This window comes from Gorilla gorilla, chromosome 1 (assembly GCF_029281585.2).
Source record: "Gorilla gorilla gorilla isolate KB3781 chromosome 1, NHGRI_mGorGor1-v2.1_pri, whole genome shotgun sequence".
NCBI classification, from domain to species: domain Eukaryota; kingdom Metazoa; phylum Chordata; class Mammalia; order Primates; family Hominidae; genus Gorilla; species Gorilla gorilla.
In genome coordinates this window covers 70,260,150-70,272,569 of record NC_073224.2, presented here as the reverse complement: position 1 = coordinate 70,272,569, position 12,420 = coordinate 70,260,150, and the positions used below count along the sequence as shown (strand labels likewise).

General features: G+C 35.9%; 2 protein-coding genes across 5 annotated transcripts in view; one reads left to right on the top strand and one right to left on the bottom strand.

The window, feature by feature from the left end:
- The window catches only part of ODR4 (odr-4 GPCR localization factor homolog), a 188,341-nt gene that overhangs the window by 111,437 nt on the left and 64,484 nt on the right, over positions 1-12,420 (top strand). The window lies entirely within an intron of this gene.
- Positions 1-12,420, bottom strand: part of PDC (phosducin) — a 57,922-nt gene that overhangs the window by 44,533 nt on the left and 969 nt on the right. The window lies entirely within an intron of this gene.

The following is a 12,420-nucleotide window of genomic DNA, read 5'->3' as shown; positions in this document are numbered from 1 at the left end:
ATCTTGGAACTCTTTCTTGATTTCTACACTCATGTGTTCCACTGATTACTGAACAATTCCACAAGAATGTCTCACATGCATGACACTTAGGTGTGAAATCAAAGCAATTCTTATTCATATTTTAAGATTCAGCTAAAGTACCCCAAACCTAAGAAGAAAATGGACTGCCCTCATTTCTGTCTCTGTAGTACCTTGTATACTCTCAGACTATTCAGCATACTTTTTCTCTTATTTACCTTTTCTATTTTCTTTTCTAGACTGTACGATCCTTAAGGCAGCATCAATGTCTTTGTGTACTCAGTGCTTGGCACAGAGTAAATGCTCAATAAATATGTGCATACTTGGTTGTATAAAAAGCATTCAAACGACAGTGATCATCCTATTGTATTAGAACACATGTGGAATAGTATGCTTAGTTAGCAGCTCCAATATCTGTATATTTAAAAGGATATTAATGAACAGGAGTATAGGAGAGGGACCATGATGGTAGATATCAGACCATGTGCAATACCATCTGTAATGCCCCCAAACAGAAAGCACCACTGTGTACATTTTGAGGAATTTTCTTCCAGTATTTCCAGTTTCTTTTCTGTGCATTCATTTTTTTTCATAGAAACTATGGTTTTATGTCCTTATTTTTACTTGACATTATATCATTACTATTTCACCATTCTTTGAAAATATGATTTTTAATGACATGTTCTATTATGTGGATTATTTAGGATCCACTTTTTATTTCTTAGAACTTACTAACAATTTATTGTGTGTACTTTTAAAATTTTCTGGAGTTTTCATGCACAGGAACATGTATACACATATATATCTATGTATGTATATATATGTACATGCATAAATGTATATATACATAAATATCGAAAACATTGTTGAATATTTTTAAATATAAATATTATTAAAATATATGTTTATATACATATACACATACATACATATGAAATATATGTTTATATACATATATGTATATAAACATGAAATATATGTTTATATACATATATGTATATAAACATATGAAATATATGTTTATATACGTATATACATATATACGTATATAAACATAAAATATATGGTTATATGCATATATGTTTATATGCATATACATATATGTATATGCATATATTTACACACATATACATATTATTTATACATATATGTACATGTGTGTAAATATATGTATATGCATATATATGTATATGCATATATTTACACACATATACATATATACATATGTATATATATTTGTATAGGCATATATACATATATGTACCCATATATGTATATAGATACATAGATACAAACATCTGTATATGTGTCTATATATGCACATGTACATATATCTATAGGTATGTATATAATGGTTAATATGTATTGAAGGCTTTATATACAGTAGATATGATGCTAAATGCATTACAGTTATTATTTCCTTTAGTCTCCGTAAAACCCTGGAAAGTAGATATCATCCATTCCCATGTACAAAGGAAGAAACTGAGGCTTAGAAAGATTATGTAAATTATTCAGGGTGATTCAGAGTGGTCTTACAAACAAGGACGTTCTGCAGCTAGGGTTTGCACTTTGTCTGTCATGCTCTACTCCACCACCTTACTGTGTCCCTGTATCAGTTCTGTGGTTATCTGAAGAGTTAAATCAAGGTTTATAACTAAAGACACACTACTTGTTTACTTACAACATATTGTAACACATTATTCTTAAAACATATACTCTTTGCAGAATGTTTTACTTCTCTGTTCTCTCTAAAATGGGGTTCTAATAGGGCATATTCTAGGAAAAATTATTTTCTCTTCTGAACTTGTTTAGGGCCACAAAGCAAAACTTCTTTTCTAAAATAAGCAAAACTCACCAAGCCAAGTAAAATATAAAATCTATAAATTTTAAGAGGTTCTTAACTTAAGACAAAATGTGTTGTCATGAATTGAAGTAACCTTTTCAAATATTCCTGATAGGAGTTTTTGTAACCTTCTAATGTTAACATTTTCTTTATGTTCAATTGGTACCCAAGGGGAATTATAAAAGTGAAATTACATTTTCTTCCAAGTTTTTTTTTTTAAACTTTTTAAAAAATTAAATGGAGGCGAGGGGTCTCACTATGCTGCTTAGGCTGGTCTCAAACTCCTGGGCTCAAGCAATCCTCCTGCCTTGGCCTCCCAAAGTGCTGAGATTACAGGCCTGAGCCACCACCTGGCTGAGAGTATTTTGTTACTCTTATCCCAATTAAAACAATGCCCTTAGAATATAACTGAGGCAGGCATGAAAGATAACTAATCTACGTGATGATTTGACTATTCAAATCCAAACGACAGATAAATAGTAAAGTTCAAAATCCCTTGATTTGGAATTTTTTATAATTCAGGCAGGATTTGGACCTGGTCTATTTATAGAATAAATTGCAAAAACTTAATTGAGTAATATTAATTATTTTTCTTTGCTTTTTTGCTATTAAAAATGTTATGTATGCTCATAACCATCATTTCACATTTGAAATTTGGTATCCTATATATTATTGAAAATATTTAAGATTTTTTTATTTTAAATTGTTATGGGTAGATAATAGATGTATATATATTTATGGAGTACATGTGATGTTTTAATACAGACATACAGTGTATAATGATTACATTGGAGTAATTGGTATATCTATCATTTCAAATATTTATCATTTTTTTTGTGTGTTAGAAACATTCCAATTCCAGGGCCAGGGGCAGTGAAATTCCATTTCAATTCCTTATGCCTGTAATCCTAGCACTTTGGGAGCCCAAGGCAGGGAGATCATTTGAGGTCAGGAGCTCCAGACCAGCCTGGGCAACATAGTGAAACCCAGTCTTTACTAAAAATACAAAAAAACTAGCTGGGCGTGGAATCCCAGCTACTTGGGAGGCTGAGGCAGGAGAATCGCTTGAGCCCAGGAGATGGAAGTTGCACTGAGCAAAGATTGCGCCACTGCGCCACTGCACTCTAGCCTGGGCAAGGGTGAGACTCCATCTCAAAAAAAAAAAAAAACACAAAAAACAACAAAAAAAATTGAAATATTTTGTTTCCACTTTTATAGCTATTTTAAAATATAAAATAAATTATTGCTGACTATAGTCACCCTGTTGTGCTACCAAATGCTACCACATACTAGATCTTATTCATTCTAACTAATGGTTCATTCCAGTAACCATTCCACTTCATGCCACCATTCCTGCTACCCTTCCCAGTCTTTGGTAACCATCATTCTACTCTCTATCTCAATAAGTTCAATTGTTTTAATTTTTAGTTCTCACATATGAGTGAGAACATGCAAAATTTGTTTTGTGTGTGTGTGCCTGGCTTATTTTACTTAACATAGTGTCCTCCACTTCTATCCATGTTGTTGCAAATGACAGGATTTTATTCTTTTTTATGGCTGAATAATATTCCGTTGTGTATATGCACCACATTTTCTTTATCCGTTCATCCATTAATGTACTTGTAAATTAATCCCAAATCTTGGTTCTTGTGAATAGTGCAGCAATAAATGTGGGAGTGCAGATATTTCACAGAAAATAATGTTTTTTAAAGCCTTATTAACCATCCATTCTTTTTATAAAATTTGAACTACCTTTCCCTGAATTAGCACCATTTGGCCAGAGTTTTACTATTAATTAATTATGTATTTTTAATATGCTACAATTAAATCCTTTTCCTGATCTTTTAAAGAACATTGTGATGGAAGAAATGGAAGGTGAGATTTTTAAATCTTCAAATTTGCTTATGTGATTTTACACCATAGGACAAATGGTAGAGTAGTTATGGGTTGGTATACAACCAAATGGTTACTATTTTTACAGTAAAATTCAGATGATTCCCTTGGATTTCTTAACTTGCGTTCTGTGGTTTAGGTTGCCAATGTGATCTGAATACTGTGTTCTTTTTAAATATCAAATAGAAACTAAAGCAGCTAAAGTACTCATAGATTCATATCTTAAGCAAACATTGCTGATAAGTGAGGCTTCGTTCACTTGATGTTCTTTGGTGAGACAAAGGATTTGGGAAATATTATTTTTAGTAATTGGAATGCTCATGAAAACAAAAAATTGTCTGTTGCAATGAAAAGGTGAAAGAAGATTTTACGTGCTGCAAGTTTATTCTCCAAACGTGGTCAGATGCTTAAATAGTGTGCGAAACGCTTGTGAGCTTAACTCACTCCTTAAGGAACAAATAACTATATAAGAGCAATCATAACTCCAAGTAATCCTTACTGGTCTATCTTTTCAGTAGGAATGTCAAGGATTAGAGCAATGGCTCGCAAATTGCAGTGAGTACATCAGTCACTTGGAAAGCTTGTTAAATATGCAGATTTCTGGGCTCACCCATAAGGATTCTTTTTTTTTGTAGTTCTGAGGTGTGTCCAGGAATCTGAGAGTTTAGTAAACATTGCAGAGCTTGTGATGTGGATGCCTCCAGAGCCAAACTTTGCAAAATACCAAGCAAGTGAATGAAGCCCTGGCTATGGTCTTGGGAAGGACAAAGTTCATTGCTGGAAGAAAGTGAAAATTTTACCTCTACTGAAGATGCTGCATAAATATGGAAAGCTTTCCCCGGAAGTAATTGAACCATGGGGTCGAAGTTAGAAGGGTCCCTAAAAATCCACTTGACCCTTCTAAATTGTTGGCTAGTTTATTTTTGAACATTTCTAGTAATGGAAGTTTATTCTGTCCTATGGCTGGCCAACCTCACTTTGGACTGTTCTAACCATTACAATGTTCATCCATAGAGTAAGATCAAATTTGTGTCTCACAATCATCTATTTTTTCTAAAGTATAAAACATAACTGTTTCTAGATTTCTAAAGTATTAAGAAGGAAGGAAGAGGAGTGAAATATTACTTTTAAGTCAAAAGGGAAACTCCAAACATTTTTCTCAAATTAAGGTTGTGCCAATGCTATAAGTTTAAGTGACATTTATGCGAGTTTAGACTTACATGTTGCCAATATTGATTTCATTTAAAATCTAGATTTCATAATCCAGACTACTACAGAAATTTTTTTTCCGTATCTGTATGATACCTATTTTCCTTCTCTATCAAATCATAATAAAATGTAGGTAAATAAATACGCTTTCCCAGAATTTATTATATTATATTATTATGGAACTGCTATATTGTTAAGAATGTAAAAATTAAGATGACCTAAAACTTAGTAAATGCTATTTCCATGCCTTCTTGCACATCCCATGTTCTTTATCGTGAATGTACTTCCCTTCCTTCAGGAAGGCTTCTTATATTCATTTCATAGAATTTTGGCCATTCTTTTACCTTCTTTCCCATAGGACTTTTTATTCAACACGATGTTATTATTTTTTGGTCCTCTAATTTTCCTTGAGTTGTTATTTATGTGTGTGTGTGTGTGTGTGTGTGTGTATGAAACAAATATCTATGAAATATATATTTGTATTTATATGTATATAAGTATGCATATAAATGTATATAAATACACACACATGCATATATTCTCCCTTATATGTAGTGCTACCAAGGATAAAAGCCAAATCTTTGGTTTCATTTGTTCTATTTATTCAGGGAATAAAAACATAGTTTCGCTGATAAGAGAAGCAAGCCATCTCTATTTCTTTACATCCAGTGTCAAATTTTCTTTTTCTTCTTTTTTCTTTTTTTTTTTGAGACAGGGTCTCACTCTTTCACCCAGGTTGGAGTGCAATGGTGTGATCTCAGCTCACTGCAACCTCCACCTCCCTGGCTCAAGCAACCCTCCCACCTCAGCCTCCCAAGTAGCTGGCACCACAGGTACATGCCGCCACCCCCAGCTAATTTTTTGTATTTTTTGTAGAGATGGGGTCTCGACATGTTGCCCAGGCTGGTCTCAAACTCCCCAGCCCAGGTGATCCACCCACCTTGGCCTCCCAAACTGCTGGGATTACAGGCATGAACTGGAGTGCCTAGCCTCCAGTGTTAAATTTCCAACAATGCATGCCCATTAGAATAGAATGGCGTGCTGTGTTAGAAATCTGTGAAATGAGAGGGGAAAAGAATCTACTGGACAACTCATCATGTTCTGAAACTGGTAGTAGTAGTAGTAGAATCAAGTACTGCTAGTGTAGTTATGCCAAAGGGGACTGATTTCTGGGGAGGCAGTGTTGGCTGAGTGATCTCAGGATCCTGATCTAGGATCCAGGGTCATGATGACCACAGGAACCCCCACAAGTTGGGGGTTGAAATGCATGCTTGTTGAGACAAACTAGTTCAGAGAACACTCATTTCTGTCCTCCCTGAACTTAAGGTGGTTGTTTTTTCCAATATTTGTGAAACCTAAGTAAGGATCCACAAGGTTTCTTTGATGGGTACTTCCTCCTTACTTTTGTAGGTGTGTTCATGTTTCTAGCATAGGTATTTTTAAAGCAGTCTCAAAAGCCATGAGTTAAGTATGTTGGAATGTCTAGCTTTGGTGGAACTTTGTGAACCAAGGTTTTATAGGGCTGCTACCAAAATTGGAGTTTCTACTTCCCAGAAAACATTTTAACTCCTTAAAGCTTTACTCTCTTATACTAATTTTCTTTCTCTGATAGTAGTTGGCATTTAGTAGATGCTAAATACTTGTTGAAATAAATATAAATTTGCCTCTTTTGAATTTATTATACCTTGAATTAATTCAAAATTATTTTTGTAAGATATTCTCTAATAACATGAATTGAAAATGAGGTGATGAAAGCTGTCATCGGACTCATTTCCTGGGCATTGTAGTCCAACAGCAGGATTATGTGTTTTTCTTTGTACTGCTTCCAAAACATTGTAGAATTATCCAGATCAAGGATTTTTTCTTGGACTTTGGTCATCCTTTACTTCCCAAATCTAATCTTTAGGTATGTGAATGATACCTGCAAAGCTTAACAGATCTTTGTGAAGTAGAAGCCTAGATAATAAGTGCTTTGGGGAAAGATGATGGGTTTTTTTTCTTTCAAAAAAATTTTTTTATCTTCTACTATCATAAAACAGATGTGGCATTTAAGAATTCCTTAGATTCAAGCTTTTAGGCTTTGTAAATTAATTATTATTTTATCCACTTGATTAATATAACAACTTACATAGTAAGCCTCCTTATTTAACTGAGAAAAACTAAAAGCAAAGCTAGACAAGCAAAACAGTTAAATTGGTTCCATGAACTATGGGAAACCAGTGCATCACTTTTTAGAAGAAGTCATAGGTCAATGGAGAACATGCAAAAATCATTAATTGACTGGATCAGGAGCAACAGGGCAGCCAGAACCTCCCTTATGTGAGGTTTTACCTGCTCCCATATTTCTTGAAAGGGAGATAGGAAAAGAAGGAGTGAAGAACTGGCAAGGAGAAGGTGAAAGGAGGAAAATGGACTTGGTTCAGACTTCATGCTATTTCCTATTCGTAAGAAAGAAACTAAATTCTGCAACTGCCTTTTGTGTCCTTAGGAGACCTTAGGACATCATGTAGACCTCCAGGAATGAGGTAATGAGGCATAAGATTTCTCTTCTTTAGAATCTTGTTCACATTATGACTGGAAAATTTTACTTCACACACACCTACACACATACACATCTAAGCACATAAATATACATACTCCTATATCTATATGTACAAATGCACACACATTTACACCTACATATACATACACAAACATATGTTATTCTCCCCCAATCCCTAATCCCCAAGCCCACAAAGAGTCTTGTTCTTACCATGCCAAACCATCTTCCCTGCTTATAAGAGAAAGGAGAGCAGTTCTTTCTATTGTAGAAATGTGTCTGATACACATTACATTCTGCATCAGCATCATATTTAGTTGTTCTACTAGCTCTAGTAGATTTCAAGGCCATGATTTTATATTATTGAATTGTCAGCATTTAAAATATTTAATTCTGCTTCCCTTTCACAATTATCGACTATATTCCCTTGGACTTGGAATGATGATATAACTTACAGGACAGGATTTGCCTGTTTGCTTCACCTTGACTCTTATCCCTCTTCTTTTTTTTTTTTTTTTTTTTTTTTGAGACAGGGTCTTACTCTTACCAGGTTAGAGTGCAGTGGTGCAATCTCGGCTCACTGCAACCTGCGCCTGCAAAATTCAAGTGATTTTTGTGCCTCAGCCTCCCGAGTAGCTGAGATTACAGGTGTGTGCCACCATGCCCAGCTAATTTTTGTATTTTCGGTAGGGACAGGGTTTTGCCATGTTGGCCAGGCTGGTCTCTAACTCCTGGGCTCAAGTGATCTGCCTGCTTCAGCCTCCCAAAGTGCTGGGATTATAGGAGTGAGCCACTGTGCCGGCATTGACTCTTTTTATTTATTTATTTATTTATTTATTTATTTATTTATTTATTTATTTATTTTTTGAGAGAGTTTCACTCTATCTCCCAGGCTGGAATGCAGTGGCAGGATCTCAGCTCACTGCAACCTCCGCCTCCAGGTTTCAAGCAATTCTCATGCCTCAGGCTCCCGAGTAGCTGGGATGACAGGCGCCTGCCACCACACTGGCTAATTTTTGTATTTTTATTAGAGACGGGGTTTTGCCACATTGGCCGGGCTGGTCTTGAACTCCTGACCTCAGGGGATCCGCTTGCCTAGGCCTCCCAAAGTGCTGGGATTACAGGTACAAGCCATGGCATCTGGCCTCTTATTCTTATATTAAACAGAAGCATAAGAAATTGCCATTTTCATAAGTTAAAACTGGTAAAAAAAATAGCAATTTCATATGGTTAAATTCAATTATTACGTTAATTTTCATTTAGTGGTATTATTTTGATCACTTATATTATTAAATTTCTTAGATATTTTGTTTCTTTGCCTTAATCATTTCCCCCCGATAAAAACTTGGGTTTTTTTTTTTTTAAATATCATCTGTTGTTGATGAAGCCACTAGGTACAGATAAAAGAGGAGGAGATTTATTTCTTAATCTCTGTCTTTTTGGACAAGGTCTGGATAATCTTTTCCTTCTTGGCCTGTAGCTGCTTCTCAAAGCACTAGTGGCCTCAGCATAGTCATTTTATGAGACCATTTTCTGTTGTTTATAACAGACCTGAAACTGGGTAATTTATAAAGAAAAGAAAGTATTTCTGACAGTTATGAAACCTGGGAAGTCCAAGGTTGAGAGAGTGCATCTGTTGAGCGCCTTCTTTCTGGTGGGTACCATGAAGAATCCCGAGCATCACATGGCAATAGGGAGGCATGTGCTAATGCGCTTGCTGTGATCTCTCTTCCTTTTCTTTGAAAGCCTCCAGCTCCTCTCCCATGATAACTCACTAATTCATTAATCCATGAATGCATTAATCTATTCATGAGGAAAGAGCCCTCATGATCCAGTAACCTCTTACAGGTCCTACCTTTCAATACTGTCACATTGCCGATTAAGTTTCCAACACATGAAATTTGGGAGACACAGTCCAACTACAGCGGTCATCCAGGAGCCTCTTGTGAACCCTACCTGCTTTTTCAGCCTGGGGAACGTGTTTCATGAGAATCTTGTTTGTGAATATTTGTTCATCTCTTGGTATGTGCCATGTTACCTAAAGCCATTTGTTTTCTTCAGTCACAAGCTTGCAGATAATGAGCTCATTTTTTTTTTTTTAAATCAGGTTAAAGATTTGCTGATAGAAGTTGGTGTTGGTGATATTACCATTTTCTTTGGAGTCTAGCCATGCCTTTTTCTTGCTATAGCAAAGGACTCCTTGAGAGTGAGCCTTTTCTAAAACTTGAGTACTTGACCTCTGGGAACTGCTATTTCATATCTCACGCCTGCCACCCCTATCACTACAATAGGTCCAGTCTCAGGCACCTTTTTCCTAACTAGTTTTAACAGAATATGAAGTGCTTTGATGAATCCAGAAAAAGACAGACTATTTTGTGGAATAATAACATCTTTTAGGGTGAGATGGCTTATTTTATATGTCAACTTGCTGTGCCACAGTACTCAGATATGTAGTCATAAATTATTCTGGATATTTCTATAAGGGTGTTTTGGGATGAGATTAATGTTTAAATTGGTGAACTTTGAGTAAAGCAGATTGCCCTCCATGATAAAGGTGGCCCATATCTAATCAGTTGTTGGCATGAATAGAACATATGACTCACCTCCCCTGAGCAAGATGGAATTCTGCAGGTGGCTACTTATATTTGAACTACAATACTGGCTCCCTCCTAAGTCTTTAGCCTGATGGCCTTTGGACTTGAATTGTAGCACTGGCCCTTCTCTGGGTCTCTACTGGCCCGCCCTGTAGATTTTGGGCTTTTAGCCTCTATTCTCATGTGAGCCAATTCCTTAAAAATATATCTCTTTATATATAAAATAAATCTATCTATCTGTCTATCTATCTATCTATGGTACACACACCACACACACACACACACATTCTATTAGTTCTGTTCCTCTGACAAACCCTGACTAATACACAGGGGATGAAAACTAATGTTTATTTAGTGCAGGATATGTGTCAGGCATTCTATACATATTAACTCAGAATCCCCTAGACAACTCTCAGGGTAACAGATGCAAAAAGGTTAAGGAACTTGCCCCAAAGCATCCACTTAATGACAGACCCTGGTTTGAATTAAGGTTTGTATTATTCTAAAGTGCCTTCAACTACATGACCCTGCATGAAAGAAATGCATTTGATAAGTGAATACTTCCTGAGTTCTTATAATAACCTAATAACATAAGGAAGCTATAAAACTCTCTTTTGTTAAGGACCATGTTACTCTCTTCTTTTCTCACTTTCTAGCGAACAACTATCTTTTTTTGGTGGTGGTGTTGATTAGCATCTATTCTTCTTTCTAGTAGAACTGATTTAGTTGAGGATTTACCTTTCTCCCATTGTGTATAATTGTGTTAGGAGGGAATTTCAGGCCCACCTCTGCCTGTAACTTTAATGGGTCAGAACAATTCTTTCCCACTTCTTTGAAATGCTAGTTGGTAAGCTTGTGATTTAAGCTCCACTAATTGGAAAGTTTTCCCCAAGGCTTTGAGGTCTGAGCAAGTGATACAAGGGCAGAGAGAGCAGCCAAAAGTCTTTCATGAAAGCAACCGCTATTGCAGCTCTAAGATAGTTATTATCTCCTGCTTCTTTTTCCCTTGTCTTCCAGAGTTCCCTTCGTTTCTTTCCCATATCAATTCTGGTCCCCTAACTTCCTGTCTTCTCTGAGAGGCCCATATCCTTCTAATAGACTCCCTTTTGTTTACAGTAAAGTCAGTTTCTGCTGCTTTTAAGCAAGGGACATCGTGATGAGGAATCTTAGGACAAAGATCCTGAGGGAAGGGTGAGATATCAAATATGATGCACTGTGATAATGAGGCTAGGCGAGTTATCACCTACAGTCACTTGGGAAAAAATATCTAAAAGATAAAGTTTGAAGGCTTAGACTAGTTCTACCATGAAATAACATAATGGTTATGAGGAATTCAAAAACAGCAGTGTAAGGAGGCTCCTTCTGATGGCATTGGAAGAATAAAAGCAAAAAAATGATAAGCCCAAGATATTAAAATATCATTTTAAAAAATGGATATAAACCTAGGGACTTTATGTAAAGTTGTTGAAAATATCTCCTATATCTTGTACATACTGAACTGAGAGAGCCAAGATTTAAACTCAGTGTTTAATCACCAGTTGAATTCACAGTCATATCAGTCAGGATGAGCTGGGTTACACTGTGGTAACAAAATAACTCCATAATGTCAGTGGCTTAAAACTTAAGAATTTATTTCTCACTTGTACTGCGTATCCATTGCAGGTTGGTTGGCAGTTCTGCTCTGCATCATCCTTACTGCAGGACCCAGCCTGATGCAGCAGTGACTATCTGGGGCATTGCTGGTCATTGTGGCAAAGGGAGAGAAAGGAAGTGTGAGGAATTGTGCACTGGCTCTTAAGGCATCTAAAGGAAGTGAGAGAGGTCACATTTGCTCATATATCTTTGGCTAAAGCAAGTCATATGTACTTTAGTAATTTCAAGGGGGCAAGAATGTACAATTCCATCCAGTATAAGAACTGAAAATTTTTGGTGTACAGCAAAAATGACTACTATCAGAATTTGCTATATTTCTTACATGAAAGTTAGTGCATCAATTAGGAAAAAGTAAACCCGAGGCATCAGAGTACTTCAAACCCCCAAACCCCTCTAAGTCCCCACTGAGCCTTTCTTGACAGAAAAGTGACACTTCTTTGTTATTCAGAAAGCTAGTTTGTTTTCATGCTGGTACATGCCCATGTAGCTTCATCTGAGGGAGTTCACATTGAGAAAAAAGTCAACGGTCTTGCTCATGCCCCACATATTTTCATCCATAAATCATTAATTAGAATTATACCCTGACATGCCCCAGAGTCCAAAATCGATCTTGGAAAATGAAATTTTGCACAACAAAAGAATGGCAAGCAGGAAAATGCCAATGTTTGTTA